The sequence below is a fragment of the Miniopterus natalensis genome, chromosome X (assembly GCF_054644295.1).
Source record: "Miniopterus natalensis isolate mMinNat1 chromosome X, mMinNat1.hap1, whole genome shotgun sequence".
NCBI classification, from domain to species: domain Eukaryota; kingdom Metazoa; phylum Chordata; class Mammalia; order Chiroptera; family Miniopteridae; genus Miniopterus; species Miniopterus natalensis.
The window spans coordinates 88,723,364-88,742,474 of record NC_142103.1 but is presented as its reverse complement, the minus strand read 5'-3'; the positions used below and the strand labels follow the sequence as shown (position 1 = coordinate 88,742,474).

The window sequence follows — 19,111 nt, the reverse complement described above, 5'->3', positions numbered from 1 at the left end:
AACATCGATTGGCTGCCTCCCAAATGCACCCGAATCCTGGGCACATGCCCTGACCAGGAATTAAACCAGCAACCTTTCAGTGCACAGGACAACACTCAACCAACTGAGCCACACCAGCCAGGGCCAAAGCTGGAAATATTTAGACAACAAAATAAAGTAGTAGATTATAACACAAGTATAAAATAAATATCTATTAGCCCATAAACAAATAAGTGGCAGAGAAGAGACATAATCTATCATGCAAAAGAATTCCCAATAATTTATGCAGAACACCCTCAAGGAGATGGAACATGACTTTCTACTCAAGTGTGGGCTATATACATAGTGACTTCTTTCTAAACAGCACAGTATGGAAAGAAATTTTAAAAAAAAGAGTAACATTACAGTGGAGAAACCTGATAAATACCTTCTCAGCCAAGTGACCAAAATCAACACAAACAGTGATAAATCATGTTGATAGTGTGTACTCCTGATGTGATGAGAATGTGAGAATGACACTTTACCTCTGTGGTCTTCCTCCCCAAAACCCATAACCCCAGTCTAATCATAAGAAAAACATCATACAAATCCCAATTGAGGGACATTTTATAAAATACCTGATCAGTTCTCCTCAAAACTGTCATTGTCATCAAAACAAGGAAAGTCTAAGAAACTATCACAGCTAAGAGGAGCCTAAGGAGACATGAAGACTAAATGTAATATGGGATTCTGAAACAGAAAACATACATTAGGTAAAAACTAAGGAAATCTGAACTTTAGTTAATAACAATGTTTCGATATTGGTTAATTAATTTTAACAAATGTATCATACTAATGTAAGCTATTAGTAATAGAGGAAACTGGGTGCAGGGTATATGGGAACTCCCTGTATTATCTTCTCAATTTTTCTATAACATTAAAACTGCTCTGAAAAATAAAATCTATGTAAAAATTTTTTTAATTACCTCAAAGTGGTTCAGGAGCCCTGGCATAGGAGTCTTATTCACATCTCCAGCTCTGTAAGCAAGCACCTTTTCAGTAGTCTGGAAGTCTGACAAAATGAGACAGTTATCCTTCTGCTAACTTCGGAACTCAAATGGAAGAATGACAAAAACTCATAGCCTTCTGGTGACATAGTAACAGAAGGCTAGACCACACTTTTAGGGCAGGTGGTTCTTTCCCAAGTATCATCACAAGCTGAATCGTCCTCTTTTCCTTTAGGTCACAAATCTCTTCTACAGTAATTAAATTATACATTATCCCACAGAAGAGAGCAGCAGTTCAGAAAGACAAAAGGATAGTCCACCGCTCATTTTCTTAAGGCTTTCGCAACATACCTGGTTGTGACTTGCCATCCTAAGCCCCCCATTCTATTTAGAGAAGAAAGGATGAGCCTGGGCCTATCAAGCATGTATAAAATTTTTGATTGCATAGCCAAAATAACATAACTTTTCTAAAAATACTATTATATAACCCATTTCTGTTCTATGAAGAACAATTATATAGTATATAGAATAGTAGTGGCTTTATTGGCTTATTTTGACAAATGAGCATTCTCTCCCCCCATCATTTAGAAGCTATCTTCATTCCCCATAAACCTAGTAATTTAATGTTAACTTTATCATTTTAGGGCAAATATTGGCTTATATCAGAATCATCATGCACACAGGTTTCTAATTAATCTCCTGACTCAACTTCATTTTATAAACCACAGTAGAGCTAAAATAACATACCTTGCTTATACTGTATAATTTCAGCACTTTATCTTAATTTCTGTTACGTTATCTTAAACATTACCCCAAAAATGAACTTCAAGTATGAGCAAGAAGTACTGTGCACCTACATACATGCTCTCTTCTACCATGTACAATTGCTGCTTCCAATCTCCTGGCATGACAATGCAAAATCCACACCACATTCATGTTAACCTTCTCCTATCAACTTCAATCAGCATAGCTTTCTACCCTTTCTAAAGGCCTATTAAAAGTCATTGTGTAGTATCACTTTCAGCACTTGAAATAATGTTTATTAATTTTTAATTCTCCTCTAGATTTTATCACTATACATCTTGAGAATGAAAACCAAACATACTCTTGTAGCTATAGTGCCTTGTGCACACTAAATACTTTGTAGGACTTTTAAGTAATTAAAAAACTAATTCTCTCTGGTTGAGATGTTCTGAGGTCTTTGTTGGGTCAATTATTTTTTTAATCTTCACCTGAGGATATTTTTTTCCATTGCTTTTCGGGGGGGGGGGGGAGACGGAAAGAAGAAGAGGGAGAGGGAGAGAGGGAGGGAGGGAGGGAGACAGACAGACAGACAGACACATTGATTGGATGCCTCCTGCACATGCCCTGGCTGGGGCCGGGAATTAAGCCTGCAACAGAGGTATGTGCCCTTGGCCAGAATCGAACCCAGAACCCTTCAGTCCACGGGTTGACGCTCTAACCACTGAGCCAAACCGACTAGGGCAGTTGGGTCAATTATTAAATGGCATTATTTAAAGACAGGACAACATATTCATAACATATGCCACAGGAAGATCATCTCCACATTTGATTACTTAATAGATTATTTAGAAAAGTGTTTTTCAAATGATGGGTTGTAACCTCTTAGTGAATTGTACAATAAATTTATCGGGTAATGACAAGTATTTAAGAAAAAGAAAGAAACATAACAGAAAATATGTCAGTGCTTCGCACGTAGTAATGGTAAATACTGATTCCAAAAACTTGTCTGAGGGATGTATATGTTCTAGATAATGATTAAAATGTATTTCTTACTGTGGGTTGCTTTGAGAAATACTGACTAGAATATAATGAGGTATTTTAGTTATGTAAGAAAAATATTTAGCACCTTTTCTTTTCATTTTTATCTGGCAGTTTTTGAATTTATAAAATGGAGTTATTTGAGAAACTTCTGGATGTGAAAGTTGAAACTGTTATAAATTTTTATGTGACTTTTCTTTAAATACAGCCTCGATGTGTTTTGTGCAACTCCCTCACATTCTATTGGAGGCTCCTGCCTTCTAAAAGATTTTTTTTTTTTGCCCGGCCAGGCGTGGCTCAGCGGTTGAGCATCGACCTAGGATCCAGGCGATCGGAGTTCGATTCCCGGTCAGGGCACATGCCCAGTTGCGGGCTTGATCAATGACTCTCTCATCATTGATGTTTCTATCTCTCTCTCCCTCTCCTTTCCTCTCTCTGAAATCAATAAGGATATATTTTAAATAAATAAAAATAAAAGATTTTTTTAAAAATGAGTTACCAGTCTCATTAACCTAGAAATTCAAGATGACAAGTTGTGGGAATTTCCTATTGTAAGGGTTTGAAAGATTTACAAAAATGCCATTGATAATCATTTATTTAACAACGTCTAGCCTGACAATACTCCTGCCTTGTTCAGTTAATAAAATCTGAGCATTCCACTTAGAGACACAGAAGATTCATGTCCTCAAAGTGAGAGAAACACCGATAGCTATAATGGAGTGAGGTTAAGACCAAGACCTAGCCCGGCCGGGCGTGGCTCAGGGGTTGAGTGTCGACCTGGGATCCAGGAGATCGGGGTTCGATTCCCAGTCAGGGCACATGCCCAGGTTGCGGGCTCGATCAATGACTCTCTCATCATTGATGTTTCTATCTCTCTCTCTCTCCCTCTCCTTTCCTCTCTCTGAAATCACTAGGTAGATTTAAAAAAACAAAAACAAGACCAAGACCTATAGGTTGTAAGGAAAAGAAACAATTAAGGTAGGACAAGGAAAAGGGGCACTGAGGAAAGCTTCATGGAAGAGATGATATTTAAGCTGGGGTGCAAAGGAAAATAGAATTAAAAAATAATGAAAGTATAAAGATGGAAGGAACTCTATACATCATCTAACTCAGTGGTTCTGAAATGGAGATGATTCTGCCCTGCAAGGCAAATCTGGTGGCATTTTTGGTCATCATACTGGGGAGGGGCACTATTGGCATTTAGTGGGCAGAGGCCAGGGACAGTGCTAAATAACCTACAGTGCAAAAGACAGCCCCTGACAACAAATTATGTGGCCCCAATATCAATAGTGCCAAAGCTAAGAAACCCTGAACCCAACCTTGTTTTACACAACACGGTAACTGTGTAGAAGGATTTAAAAACAGACTTCATAACATCTTGTCCAGTTTGAAGTCAAAACATCCACCCACATATGTTATTATACTAGGAAATAGCTGTTACAAAGAGTGGTAACATCTTTGTAAGATGGAAAAACAAACTAACTAAAAATCAAAGCTGATATTGTTAAATAACTTTTCTTGATACAAATCTACCAATGGCTCAAAGCAAGAATTATGCTACATTTTTAAAATTATACCCTGATTTGTTCATAATACTAGATTTATCACCTATACGATTTAGTTACTGAACACATATCTTAGAATAAGAAGAATTACAATAAAAACTAAGAAGTTAGAAGATCAGAATATGCTTGCACACCCAATTACTCCATAGGGCAAGTCTTTCAAGCTCTACCAGCTCCAACCACTGGGGATCTGGGAACTAGGTAGGATAGATTAGCACCTTTTATTCAAAATCAACTGCTGAGTTACCCTTCCTTTTGCTGCTGAGCTTTCTAATAGCAAATGAATTGTACAAAAAAACTTGCTCAGGGTCCTGATTTAGGGCGTAAATCTAAACACATGAAATCACCTGAACATCTTTTCCTTGCTCTCAAATGCACAAAAGGGATGAGGGTGAAGGGGTGGGGTGATATTAACAGCAACATGGATTTGTTTTCAAAAAAGTTTTTACTCTAATATATTACAGGAATACCAGCTACAAACATACACTCCTTACCTCCAATTTGTCAACTGGTGCAACTTCAACTATGATACCTTGTCCAGTTTGACATGCGATAATTCACAATAAAAACCTTGACGAAAAGGCTGAAAACAGTGTCCTAAAAAAAAGACCAAAGAGGTAAGATTCAAACCGTGAAAGGTTTAAAGAAGACAGCATGAGCAAGTGTTACAGTATACAAACAGATGACAAAAAAGAACGCAGCCATTTGTTCATCTTTACTATCTGAAATTTCAGTGAATGAAGTTTATGTTGCTAGATACTAACAGAAAGTTCACCTGACTGCCTGAACCACCCTGCTCCACTTCCCAGTCACTCACCTCTAGTACCTAAGGCAGAGCTGGCAACAGCAGAGTGGACAGCTAAAGCTTTTCTGAGGTTTTGGCTTTAGAGAAAGCTAGCAAGAGGAACTTTAGTTGCATCCCTGGCAAACCATTAGGGGTCCCCACAGCTCCCCATGATGTACTAGTTATTAAATTTTAATGGGTTTGATTATGAAACTGTGCCAAAGCCATTAAAGGGCTGGAATTCAGAGAGCCAAGTAATCTAGAAAAACTAGAGGTTAAACTGACAGCCTGATAGGCCGAGGGGGACAAAAGGAAAATCCTCTTCCCCCACCTTCAGGTTAGGAACCGGAAGGGCTGCACCTCAGAAATAGGGATAAACCAAAAATTAATCAGGCCATACACAGAACGCAGCTTGGCCTTGAGTTATCTGGTTGGCCAAAAAAAATCTTGAAAGCAGAAATTAAGTAATCCTGGATTCCCTCAGAGATGCCACACACACACACAGAATTTAAAATCCTTTCTGGAAGACATCATCCTTGGTCTCAGATGATTTCTTAAACAATTTTTCAGCACAAAATTAAAGACAACCAGGCACATGAGGAGACAACACAACAAGATTCAAAGCTATATAAACAACACAAAGAGGCTCACCAGTACTCCAAATATTAGAATTATCAAATATAGAATTTAAATTATGTTTACTATGCTCAAGGAGGTGAAAACCAAACTTGATCTCAGCAATTAAGTAGAAACCATAGAAAGTGACATAGCAGATTTTTAAAAGAAGCAAAGAGTAATTCTGTAACTGAAAAATACAAAAACTGAAATTAAGAATTCAATGAACAGTTTTAACAGCCAATAGACAGACACAGTTGAGACGGTGAATCAGAAGATAGGTCAGGGGAGAAAGATCAGAACGAAGAGAGGGTAAGAAATATGAGGATACAGTGAGGTCTTACATCCAACGCAGTTAATTGGAATCCCAGAAGGGAAAAGAGAGACAGGATTATTTGAATGACAGAAATTTTCCAAAAACGATGAAAGATATCAAACAATAAACTTAAGAATCTCTATGAATTCCTAGGTTCAAATCAACAAAGAAAAACTTAAAAGCATCCCCAGGGTAGAAAGTATTACTTTCAAAGCAACAGTTAGATGGATAGCATAATTCTCAACAACAAAAATGAAAGCTGAAAGACTGTGTAATGGTATCTCTAAAGAGCAGAAAGAGCCCAACCGGCGTGGCTCAGTAGTTGAGCATCGACCTATGATCCAGGAGATTGCAGTTTGATTCCCGGACAGGGCACATGCCCAGGTTGCAGGCTCCATCCCCAGTGGGGGGGCGTGCAGGAGGCAGCTGGTCAATGACTCTCTCATCATTGATGTTTCGATCTCCCTCTCTCTAAAATCAATAAAGGCATATTTAAAAAAAAAGAGAGAGAGAAGAAAAACAACCGCCAACCTAGTATTGTACTGGAGAGAAAATATCCATCAAGAATGAAAATGAAATATTCTCAGACAAATAAAAAGAGTTCACATCCAGCACATCCCCACCAGGAAATCATAAAGCAATGAAAACTGAAGCAAAATGGAAGGTTACAGATGCAGAAAGAAATGAAGAACCATGAAAATGTAAGTAAACATGAGAAATCTAATGGAACACTGTATAATAATTTCTTAAGGGAGTTAAAATATGTACAGAAACTTATCTCTAAACTTAATATAACGTATTATATTAATCTGTATAGCTTTTGAATGTATATATTTATACACACACATATATACATATAGAAAATTGAATTATAAGACAACAGCATGTATGTCAGGAGGTAAGTAAATGGAATTAAGGTATTTTTAATGTTCTTGCTTCAACCAGGAGGAAGGTAAACATATCAATTAACACTAGACTTTCATAAATGCTAAGGTAATCATAAAAAAATTAAAATATGTGATATCTGAACCAATAAAGAAAATGATGAAAGGAAGAGAAAAAGAAATACAGAATGAGTGGGACGACAATGTGGTGCTGTATATAATCTCAAAATACTAGTAGTTACATTAAATGTTCCAAAAAAGAAAAAGATTATCAGACTAGATTTTTAAATATCTACAAATATATGTTGCTTTCTAAAGACTCATGTAAAACATAATACAGAAAGGTTGAAAGTAAAAGGATAGCCTGGCCGGGCATGGCTCAGCGGATGAGCATCAACCTAGGATACAGGAGATTGGGGTTGGATTCCTGGTAAGAGCACATGCCCGGGTTACGGGCTAAGCAGCCTATCAATGACTCTCTCATCATTGATGTTTCTCTATCTCTCTCTCCCCCTCCTTTCGTCTCTCTGAAATCAATAAAGATATATATTTTTAAAAAAAGTAAAAGGATAAATACATCATGTAAACATTAGCCAAAATAAAGATGGTATAGCTAAATTATTTTCAGACAAAATAGAAAAGCATCACTAGAGTTAAAGGAGTCATATTGAGAATGAGAAAATGTTTACTTCACCAGAACAATATAATTAACTAAATTTGCCTGCACTTGATAGCATGGCCTCAAATTATATATACAGCAAAAGATGACAGAACTACTAGGAGAAACAGAGAAACATCAGTATCATAGTGGCAGATTTTAAGATATCTCTCAGTAGGTGAAAGAATAAGCAGATAAAATAATCAGTGAGGACACAGATACACACAAATAACAAACTTGATCAATAGGCATATATATAACACGATATCCAACAGCTGAAGAATATATGCTTTTCAAGTACTTACATACTTACAAAAGACTGACCACATGCTGAGCCACAAAAGTAAATCTCAAGAAATTTTGAAAGACTGAAATCACTCAAAGAAAGTTCTCTAAAGAAACTGATAAAACCAGACACCAATTATCAAATATGCAGAGTCAGAAAATTCTCATATTATTGGAAATTAAATACATTTTTAAATAATCCGCCCGGCCGGCATGGCTCAGCAGTTGAGCTTTGACCTATGATCCAGGAGATTGTGGTTTGATTCCCAGTCAGGGCACATGCCCAGGTTGCGGGCTCAATCCCCAGTGGGGGACTGATGATGCCTCTCTTATCATTGATGTTTCTATTTCTCTCTTCCTCTCCCTTCCTCTCTCTGAAATCAATAGATATATTTTAAAAATAAATAACCCATTGATCAAAGAAAAAATTACAATGAAAACTAGAAGATGTAAAATAATGAAAATATTATATATCAAAAATTACGCCTGGCTGGTGTGGCTTGGTTGGTTGAGCGTGGTCCTATGCAGCGAGAGGCTGTGGGTTCGATTCACAGGGGGGGCATGCAGGAGGCAGCCAATTGATGTTTCTCTCCCTCTCCTCTCTCTTAAAAAAAAAAAAAAAAAAATCAATAAAAACATATTTTTAATTTTTTTTTTTAATTATGGGATGCTGGTAAAACAATACTTCAAATTGAAAGGTGTGGTTTTACATGCATGTTGAGAAGGCAATAAGGGTGCAAATGAATACCTAACTACCCGTTACAAAGTTAGAAAAATAAAAGCAAAATAAACCCTAAAGAAGTAAAAGGAAATAATAAATATAAAAGCACATATTAACAAAATAGAAAAACATCCATACAATTGGTTCTTTGGAAAAATTACTACAATTGCTAAACTTCTAGTAAAATTTTTTTTTAAAAGAGAGGAAAAAGATACATAAACCCAGCATCAAGAATGAAAAAGGGTCCCAGCCAGCGTGGCTCACCGGTTGAGCATCGACCTAGGATCCAGGAGATCCCAGTTCGATTCCCAGTAAGGGTACATGCCAGGGTTGCAGGCTCAATCCCCAGCAGGGGGCGTGCAGGAGGCAGCCAATCTGACTCTCTCTCACCAGTGATGTTTCTCGCTCTCTCCCCCCTCCCTTCCTCTCTCTGAAATAAAAAAACTTTTTCTTTAAAAAAGAATAAAAAAGGTTCATGAGAAATGAAAACATGTCTGCACAAAAATTTGTACATGAATGTTCATGGCAGCATTATTCATCCTAATAGTCAAAAAGTGAAAACAATCCAAATGTCCATCAACTGATAAATGAATAAAATGAGAGCCCAGAATTAAACCCACATTTATATGGGCAAATAATTTTTCACAAAAAAGCCAAAAACATACAATGGAGAAGAGAAAGCCGTGTCAATCAACGGTGCTGGGAAAACTGGAAAGCCAAATGCAAAAGAATGAAACTATACTCTTTGTCCCTATATACAAAAATTAAGTCAAAATGGATCACAGACCTAAATATAAGATCTGAAACAATAAATTACATAGAAAACACAGGTACTAAACTTATGGACCTTGTTCTTAGAGAAATTTTATGAATTGACTCCAAAGGCAAGGAAAGTAAAGGCAAAAATAAGTGAATGGGACTGTGTCAAACTATAAAGCTTCTGCACAGCGAAAGAAACCACCAACAAAACAAAGAGGCAACCAACCAAATGGAAGAAGATATTTGCAAACAACAGCTCCGACATGTGGTTAATATCCAAAATATATAACGGACAAATTTTTATAAAAATATAATTTATCAAACAGTTGTAAAAAAAATTTAAAAATCAAGCATCTTTTCTGACCACAATGGTATAAAACTAAAAAGCAATTACAAGAAGAAAACTGGAAAATTCACAAATATGTGGAGATTCAACAAAAAGCTGCTGAAAAACTAATGTCAATGAAAAAAATCAAGACAAATTTTTAAAAAATACCTTGAGACAAATGAAAATGAAAATACAACATACCAAAATTTATATATTCAGCAAAAGCAAGTCTAAGGAGGAAAGTTCATAGCGATAAATGCTCACCTCAAGAAACAACCATTTCAAACAACAAAGCATTAAACCTCAAGGAACTAGAAAAAAGAACAAAGCCCCAAGTGAGTAGAAGGAAGGAAATAACAAAAACCTGAGAGGAAATAAAAGATGAAAAAGACAACTGAAAAGAGCAACAACACTAAGAGCTGGTTCTTTGAAAGGATAAACAAAATAGACAAAATTTTAGACTCATCAAGAAAAAAGAGAGGACTCAAAATTAGAAATAAAACAGAAGACATTACAAAGATTTCACAGAAATATAATCATGAGACTACAATGAACAATTAATTATATGCCAATTCCTAGAAATATACAACCCACTAAGACTGAATTTTGAAGAAATAGAAAATCTGGACAGATTACTAGTGAGGAGAAAGAATGACCAATACCAATCCTTCTCAGACTCTTCCGAAAAATAGAAGAGGAGAGAAGACTTCCAAACTCATTTTACAAGGCCAGCATTACAATTGCTGGTGAAGATATGAAGAAAAGGGAACCCTTGTGCACTGTTGGTGGGAATATAAACAAGTGCAGCCACTACGGAAAACAGTATGGAAGTTCTTCAAAAATTAAAAATAGAACTACCATATGACCCAGCAATTCCACTTCTGGGTATTTATCCGAAGAAAATGAAAACACAAATTCAGAAAGATTAATACACACCCATGTTCACTGAAGCATTATTTACAACAGTCAAGTTATGGAAACAACCTAAGAGTCCATCAATGGATGAACGGATAAAGAAAATGTAGTATACATATACAGTGGGCTATTCAGCCATAAAAAAGAACGAGATCTTGCCATCTGTGACAACACAGATGGACCTGGAGAGCATTATGCTAAGTAAAAAAAGACAGAAAGACAAATACTGTATGATCTCTATTATATATACTATCTAAAAAACAAGAAATAACAGGTATATTCCTTAACTCATTTTACAAGGCCTTGTCTCGCTTGACAAGGACAGTACAAGAAAACAAAATAAAGGCCAATATCACTCAAGAACAAAGATCCAAATTTTCTATGCAAATAAAATGAAAATGTGGTATTAACGAAACTGGGTTTATTCCTAGAACGCAAAGTTGATTTAACATTAGAACTAGTCAAAATAGGCAAGGAACTACCTGACGCTTTTTAAGGAATTCCACCCAATATAGTTACGAAAGCACAAACTTTGTCACCTAGAAGATTTAGTTATAAATACTGACCCTTTCCCTGAGATTTACAGAGTAAAAGACTTTACTATATATTAACATTTTAAAAAAATTTAGATGCCTATATTAAAATAAACCAGTTCCCCCATTCTTTCTCTACTTAAAACTCTAGAACAAATTTAAAAGTCCTGTTTAAGAAATCTTTGCCTATGCCAAGATCACATTCTCCAAAACCTGAGACCTACCTACATACCCATCAACAACAGAATGATACATAGTGATATATTCACACAACTGAACATATAGTAATGAGAAAGAATAGTGTACAACTACACACACTATTGATAAATCTCACATTCATAATGCTGCACAAGGGAGTAGAGGAGGATTCCATTTGTATAAAGTACAAAAGCAGGCAAAACAAATCTGTGATGTTAAGTCGGGGTGATGGTTGTGAGATAGGATAGGTGACCAGAAGAGCAAACAAAGGAGCTTCTAAGTGGCTGGTAATGTTCACTTTCTTGATGTGGGTGCTGATATACAGGTGTGCTCAGTTGGTGAAAATACACCAAACTGTTCACTACTGATATGCACTCTATGCATGTATTTTAAGCTATTAAGCTTCAATAAATTCTTTTAAGCGTGAAAGAGTACCTATTTTTAAAAATTGGTTAGGAGATATGAGAGCAACAAGGTTTCAATTCCACACTGCTTCAGGTGAAAGCATAGAAATAAATCAACAAAAACTTAAAAGCAGGTATATTACACAACATGCTAATTACAAAAAAGTATTCACAGGTGTCAAGCCAACTAGTGACTCTCAAACTCACAGTAACATTGATTTGAAAGAAATTTCCCCCCACCAAATAAATTTATTTATATCTCGATTTAGTGACTAGTGTTGATTTATAAAGGTCTAAAACAAGCAACTTGGTCTTATAGGTTTTTATTAAAGTTGCTCAGAAATGAACTTATAGATTCACATATCTAGTCAAATCTAATTTTACTAATGAAGAAACCAAGGTCCTTTGCAGTTGGGTGATTTGTCCAAGGTCATAAGCAACTCCTGATAAATAGAAACAACTGAAGTCATTTAACTTCACCCCTCTACCAATTTTTTGGAAGTTCTAGGGGATTTCCACCCACCAAGAGAGTTAGTTTACTGGCAGTGTCCCTCAATACATACCATATTCAATGAAATATTTTCATCCAAATGTTACAAACTCAAAATTAATTTCTTTGTCATCCATGACTAATAGCCAAAAGCTATTTCTGGGGCAGAAAAGATAAGACTTTTAAAAGTAAAGTTCATGATGTGCAACCCAACTGATAACTTTCTGTTTACACTAAATGACAACTTTGACATCAAACTTAGCTATACGTGATAATTTAGAATGACAATGGCACCTACAGCATATGGTACCCTTGAAAAAGACTTAAAAAAAATCAATCATGACCACAAACCAACCAGTACACATAAACAAACAAGTGTGCTAATTAGGGACAATAAATTATTATATGTACTAACAGTATTAATTCCTTACTAAATCAATCATAAGTACTAAAAACCAATTTCACTCCAGTTAGCTTCGATCTCCAGCACGAAGTATGCTTTCTACTAACTTTAACATTTTTAAAAGAATGATGTCATTTTGAAGCAAAATCCATCAAAAGTGAACACTACATAAAACAGCTCATTTAGCTCTGTGAAAACATTTTTAAGTTATAAAAATGCTTTTGTTTCCACTCTATTCCCATACCATTCTTTCCTCTATCATAAGCCTCTCTCTTTTTATTTCACACTATAAAGTTCAGTACCAAGATCTTTGCCTCTATCACAGGACTCTCTCCTTTTATTTCAAACTATAAAGTTCAGTGCCAAGATGAATCCCTGGACTTTCATCCCCAGGGGAAATACCTGGCCTTTTGAGGACCCAAAGAAAACTTAAATCAGAAAATGGTTTTACGGCCACAGAAATTCATTTACTAAAGAACTAGAGGTGTCAATGATATAAACACAAACAATTAAAACTTAAAAACTAAATACAACATGGTATCCTGGATTAGATCCTAGAACAGAAAAAGGGTATTAGTGGGAAAACTGGTGAAACTGAATAAAATTGCAGTTTAGCTAATAGTAATGTACCAATGCTAGTGACAAATGTACCATGGTTATGTATACCTGGGTGAAGGGTGTACAGAAATTCTGTAGTATCTTTGCAACTTTTCTGCAAATCTAAAATTATTCCAAAAAAGTGAATTTCCACCAAAAGTCAGTAGGTTTGTACTTCAAAATTCTAACCCAATTAAATGTCCACATTCAAGTATCTTCAAGTAAAGTATCTCCATCCCCACAAAGCCAAAAGGGGATGGGGACAGGTTCACAGAAAGGACTCTAAATGTTACCTATTTCTCCAGTATTACTAAATAAAATAAACCCCAGAAAAGCCTCCCCAAAAAAATATCCTTACTTTAGGGAGGGATGAACATGAAAAACTATGAAACCATTTCTCAGTGGGAAAGAAGAACAATCAATCCTATTTAAGTACAATAGATACGGACAGTGGGCCACCAAGTAGAGAGGGGTATTCTAGAGATATTAGAACAGTAAAGCTTAATAGTAAATATATAACATTTCCTATGCATTCACCTATGGGCCAGGTGCTTTTTAAAGTGCTTTATATAAACACCTTTAACCCTCCCAAGAACCCTGTAAGGTAGGCAGTACTTATAAATAAATTTTACAGATGAGAAGTTCTATAACTGATAGAACAGAGATTTGAAGGCAACCACTATACTATACAGCCTCTGAGGAGCCAGCCCAGGAAAATCCTCCTGCCTTCTAGAGACCAAGTCACACTGCTCACCCTGTCCTCAGCCTCCACTAGGGAAAAAATCCCTCTGCCCAAAGCTTGGGAGTCCTTGCTAGGATCGTGAAGGAATGTGACTCCACCACATTGTGTTAATAGTCTTTCAGTACCTGATGCACTCAGTGCCATTCTTGCTGAGACACTGTTATACATACATAGAAGCTAGTTTTTACAGTATTATCAGTTTTCAAGTTTAGATATGTTGGGCTGGCCTGGGAATCTGAAGGCCATATGTGACATTCCGGTGGGAAAATGGAGTTGATTTCCAAAAAGAAATTCTTATAATTGGACCATTTAGAAATTGAGGATCCCTCTACCCAGTTCCCAAATCCCAAGATAATATAAATAAATTTTAATGAAGACACTGCATTTACTCAAATAAGCCAGTTTTGCTCAAAGTGGCACAGTTCCTTATACCCAACATAATAGGAATGGTGTTACTGGGGGAAAAATTAGCTGAGTATTTTATGGATTTTCTTCACTATGGCCAATTTTGGACGTATTCAACAGTTACTATACTCCTCTGCCTGGACCCGCAATAAACTTTACATTTAAAACTTACTACCAAATAAATATCTTTCACACACACACACCCATAACAGAAGGGGTGTGTGTCATCTCAGAACGTAGCCAAAGTAGTAATAGTAGCAGCAATAACGACGATGACAAAGTAATAACAAAAAGAACTGAGCATTTACCATTGCTAGGCTTGTTCTAAATACTATACATCCTCTGGCTCCTTTAATCATTACAAAGATCCTGTGAGGTAGTAGATATTACACTATCCCATTTTCAAAAATGAGGAAACAGGTCAGAGATTAAGCAACTTGCCCAAGATCACCAAGCTAGTTAGTGTCAAAAGTAAGATTTGAATATTTGAGCATTTTACCCTTGGAGATCATGTTTTTAACCATTGCGCTCTATGTGTAATTAAATAATTTGGTAAACTCTCAACATAAAGGGGGCTGACTCAAATTCATTTATAAAACAAAAGTGGTTTGGAGACACCCCCCATCTTGCCTTTTATTAGGAATATGTCCTTCAACCAAGCTAAAACTGAGCACATTTATGGCGAATAAACTTAAAATATATTTGGCTTTGCTTTTATCACTTTGAAATCCTTCACTTAATTGAACACTACAAACAGCTGTAACTGCATGTAACTTCAACAGACAAATAAAACTTTATTTTAAAATCTTCAGGTAAAATCCACTGTCAATGTTTACCACTAAGTAAACTAGGGTAAAATAACTAAGAATTCCAATACCCTTGAAAAGTTTCAAAACAGCAGCAAAATATAGTGGGAACAAGATATTCCTTTTATGACAAAGAAAAACTGTCCTTTCCACAACACTAACATCTGCTTTAATGACAAACATTAACCTGGGATGGACTGAACTCAAAACATGTCCCTGAATTCTCAGAAGAATTAAGAAATTCTTCACTGACAATCTAAAAAGGCTCTCAGTTTATCTCCCAGAAGAGCCATCTAAGCCACATAACACATCTAATTTTGGAGAGCTAAAGGTGTGCTCCCTACCATCCCACTGAGTAATTAACAAAAAGCATGCAACCCCAAACTTCTGGAGCACAAGCTGATTTTTAAAATCATCTATTTGAACCTCAGAACTTGCTTTCCCAGGAAACAAAGGTCTATATGCCAGGCTTCCAAGCCAACCCGCAAAAACTTAAACACCCATAAGGTTACAGAAGTATAATAAATTACCAAACCTATAGGAAAACCCATTTAGCATACAACTTAAGAATAAAAGCATCTACCCCTGCCCCACTCAGCCCTGGAAGTAGAATTCTTCCCTCTCCTAAATGGGAGTCTGGACTCCCCTAGGACTAAAGGCCCAGGCTTCCATGATCAAAGCAGAGGCATGAAGGAAAGGCAAGGAGGGTGGCGGGCAGTGCATTAGGCCTCAGGGTTAGGACAAAAAGGCAGAGTTGCAGAGGGAGGAGATCCTGGGATGAGGAAGGCAAGACCTACTTGGGATAGAAGGATGAAGGGTGGGGATAGCCGCTAAAAAAAACAAAGAAAAAGTGTGGGAGTTGGGGTGGGCTGCAAAAGAGGACAAGGGAACAGTGCCTGCTCCTGAAGCAGACAGGCTTTTACAAACTTTCCTCTAACACTTAGCAGAGGGAAGGAAAAGAGAGAGAGAAACCGTGGGAAGGGTCTTGACACTGGCTCCCTCACTCTGGCTACTTTCAAAAAAGAATGAAGCCCTAACCAGTTTAGCTCATTGGTTAGGCTCTGGGACTGAAGGGTCCCCGGTTTGATTCTGGCCAAGGGCATGTACCTCGGTTGCAGGCTGGATCCCTGGCCCCAGTTGGGGTGCATGCGGAAAGCAATCAATTGATGTGCCTCTTTCACATAGATGTTTCTCTCTCCCCCCCTTCCCCCCCCCCCACTCTCTCTGAAAAGCAATGGAAGCCCAGCCGGGCATGGCTCAGCAGTTGTGTGTCCACCTAGGATCCAGGCGATCGGGGTTCGACTCCCGGTCAGGGCACATGCCCGGGGTTGAGGGCTGCAGCTGATCAATGACCCTCATCATTGATGTTTCTATCTCTCTATCCCTCTCCTTTCCTCTCTCTGAAATCAATAAAGATATATTTAAAAAAAAAAAAAAAAAAAAGGCAATGGAAAAAATGTCCTAGGGTGAAGATTAAAAAAAGAGAGAGAAAGAAAGAATGGAGCCCTGGCCAGGTAGGTCAGTTGGTTAGAGTTCTCCCGATACACCAAGGTTTCAGGTTTGGTCCCCGTCAGGGTACCTACAAGAGTCAACTGGTGAATGCAGAAATAGGTGGAGCAGCAAGTCCATTCTCTGTCTCTGTCTCTCTCTCAGTAAAGTAAAAAAAAAAACACAAACAAAAAACAAGAATGAGCCCGGTCGGGCGTGGCTCAGCGGTTGCGCATCGACCTAGGATCCAGGAGATCGGGGTTTGATTCCCTGTCAGGGCACATGCCTGGGTTGTGGGCTAGGCAGCCAATCAATGACTCTCTCATCATTGATGTTTCTATCTCTCTCTCTCCCCCTCCTTTCCTCTCTGAAATCAATAAAGATATATTAAAAAAAAAAAAAAAAGAATGAAGTGAGTTACGGGGTCTTGTCCAGGTCCCTCTTGAACTCCTAGATCACAGTGATTTGAAGAAGAGGAGTGGACTTCAAGTTTTGTTGCCCTCCCTGTCAGCATCCACTCTGCCAGACTTCAGTGACAACTAAGAACTATGGGAAGGTTCCAGATACCAGCAGGAACAATGTCAGAAAGAGAGGAGGGAAAGTAAGGAAAGAAATTTGAAGCAGGAAGAAGTGGGATGTTGCAGAGCCGAACAAATTAATAGACCTGCCAATGAATTAAACTATAATAAATGTTCTTAAGTATTTAGGATTAATTCATTTTGACAGTTCCAAGTATTTCATCAGCTCCATTTCACTTTTTGACAAATGAATATTTGTGGCCATGGTAATAAATTGAGGTTTATTATGGAGAAGGCATGAAGATAAGCTTCTAAAAACATCGGAGACAATTTCCTGGTGTCTTTTATTTATATAGCAGCAATATAAATCATTTCAGAAAGGCTTTATTTACTTGATGAGTACTCAGTTACATTATCATTTCTCGATTTTTTCACTCCAATAGCCCAAATACCACGAGTAATTACCTTCACAAATAAGGAAGTATACTTAACTCTTTCTTGGAAGTCTAACTCTAACGAAAAACTTGCTCATTCAGACCAAACACTGCCCATCAGGATTCCAAGGTTTTATTTCAAGCAAAGCTCCAAACTCCATATAACACACACATAGATGCATCCCGAGGAGCACAGGACTTCTTTTTCCTCTCTGCCTCTAATGCCCATGTTTCCATGGGACATGGCTCTTAACTGAAGACCCCCAATTTACTTCTTAAAAGATGGAGCAGCAAATCCCAATTTCCATAATAACTTCTCCAGAACTTCCATCCAGGGAAAATTAATTGGACAGGTAAACCTAACCAAAGGAACTGCTGGAGGATGAGCGCCAGCACCTAGCATCCTTTTTATTTTTATATTTCAGCAGCTACTCTTCCAGTTAAACTCTCTTACGCAGAGATAATGACCAGGATGGCAAGCTCAGCAGCACATCAAAAATGCAAAGGCAGAGACCAGTGAGGGATAAAAGTAACCAATGGCACTAGCAAGATATTCCTGCTGTTTCACTTCATCTAAGATACTGCCTGGGAACCTCGAAAGTCTTTCACTCCCTAGCCCCATAGAAGATTATGTTGGATCCCAGAATAGCTACTGTGTTTTCTGCAAACCACGAACTAACTAGGTCCAAAACTTCTGTACTAAATTAACGAGAAGAAAACCAGCGCCCGTTATCAAGTACTCCACTTGCTAGAGAAGGTAGAGCTGGGTAAGGGAGTAGGTGGGTGGGTACGTGTCTGTATACCTCCAAGCTATGATAAAGCAAATTCAAACCCCTATAAATAGCTGGTATTTTATTTTAATAATATAACTTGAAAAACTATTCAGGACCAGAATAAACAAAATATTTGAAGCATCTTGGGCATGCTGAAACTGGAGGCAAAGTTAATGAAAACATCTGAATTTCAGATAGGTCATTACGGCTACTAGGAATCCTTACTAATCAGCAGACCTGCTAAAATGTTACCTCTGGCTAGAAAACGAAGACATCTGGGGGGAAAATCTTGAGATAATCTTCAGCCAAGAACACTGAAAGCTTTCAAGATTAGCAACAGAATTGAAAGGTCCCTTTGTGACAAAAATTTCCATTTTCATAAAATTTGTATCAGTCAGCACATACACTTATGCAGAGCATAGTAGAAAAGAAAAAACACATTCTAGAATCAGACACACATGAGTGTGAGTTCTAGCTCTGCAATTTACCAGCTATAACGACCTCCTCAGGAAAGCTACTGAAGACTAGACGAAAGTGTCGTTATCTGTGCAACAGGGATAACAACATTATCTTTGGCACCGGGTAGCAATGAGGTCTAAATGCAAAAGTACATAATTCACCAAGCCCAGTGCTTGAATAAATGTTAACTCCCTTTGCTCCAACACAAAGTGTACAGAGTGTGGTATCTATAATCAAGAAAACGGTCAAATATGTGGAAGAAAATTCAGAGTGACAAAACATAG

At 37.3% G+C, this 19,111-nt stretch overlaps 1 protein-coding gene across 4 annotated transcripts in view; it reads right to left on the bottom strand.

Moving 5' to 3' along the window:
- TAB3 (TGF-beta activated kinase 1 (MAP3K7) binding protein 3) overlaps positions 1-19,111 on the bottom strand; it is a 63,095-nt gene that overhangs the window by 42,700 nt on the left and 1,284 nt on the right. For 3 of the 4 annotated variants that reach the window (XM_087813576.1, XM_087813580.1, XM_087813577.1), the window contains exons 2-3: positions 4,807-4,909; positions 945-1,030 (exon numbers count right to left, since the gene is read on the bottom strand). The exons of the other annotated variant lie outside the window; for it this stretch is intronic. The gene's annotated coding sequence lies outside the window, so the exon portion shown is untranslated. The remainder of the gene's footprint in view (positions 1-944; positions 1,031-4,806; positions 4,910-19,111) is intronic. 4 annotated transcript variants of the gene reach the window in all.